Genomic DNA, 1,000 nt, shown 5'->3' with positions numbered 1-1,000 from the left:
GCCACTGTGTCAATCCATCTCATTAAAGGCTTTCCCCTTTTTTGTTAACCCTCCACTTTACCAAGCATAATATCCTTCTCCAGGGAATGGTCCCTTCTGACGACATGACCAAAGTAGGTCAGACAAATTCTGGCCATTTTTGCCTTCAAGGAGCATCTTCCAGAATAGATTTGTTAGTTCTTTTGGTAATCTATGGTAGTATTCTTCACCAGCACAACAACTCAAAAGCATCAACTCTTCTTTGGTCTTCCTTATTCATTGTCCATATCTCACATGCATATGAAGTGATTGAAAATACCATGGCTTGGGTTAGGTGCACCTTAGTCTTCAAAGAGACATCTTTGCTCTTCAGAACTTTAAAGAGGTCTTTTGCAGCAGATTTGCTCAGTGCAATACATCATCTGATGTCTTAACTACTGTTTTCATTGGTGTTGGTTGTGGGACCCAGTAACATGAAATATTTGACAACTTTGGTCTTTTCTCCTTTTATCATGATGCTGCTTATTGTCCTAGTTGCGAGGATTTTCATTTTCTTTATGTTGAGGTATAATCCATACTGCAGACTGTAGTCTTTAATCTTCATCAGTAAGTGCTTCAAGTTATCCTCACTTTCAGCAAGCAAAGTTGTGTCATCTGCATATGGCAGGTTTTTAAATGAGTCTTCCTCCAATCCTGATGCTGTGTTCTTCTTCATACAGTCCAGCTTCTTGGATGATTTGCCCAGCATACAGATTGAATAAGTATGGTCAAACAATACAACCCTGATGCATTCCTTCCTGATTTTAAACCATGCAGTATCCCCTTGTTCTGTTCGAACAACAGCCTTCTGGTCTATGCACAGGTTCCACATGAGCACAATCAAGTGTTCTGGAATTCCCATTCTTCTCGGTGTTATCCACAGTTTGTTATGATCCACACAATCAAATGCTTTTGCATAATCAATAAAACACAAGTAATCATCTTTCTGGTATTCTTTGCTTTGAGCCAAGATCCATCTGCA

This window comes from Orycteropus afer, unplaced genomic scaffold (genome assembly GCF_000298275.1).
Source record: "Orycteropus afer afer isolate SDZICR_OR568_19922 unplaced genomic scaffold, OryAfe1.0 scaffold00131, whole genome shotgun sequence".
Lineage (NCBI taxonomy): Eukaryota > Metazoa > Chordata > Mammalia > Tubulidentata > Orycteropodidae > Orycteropus > Orycteropus afer.
Note: the sequence above shows the minus strand (reverse complement) of the source record.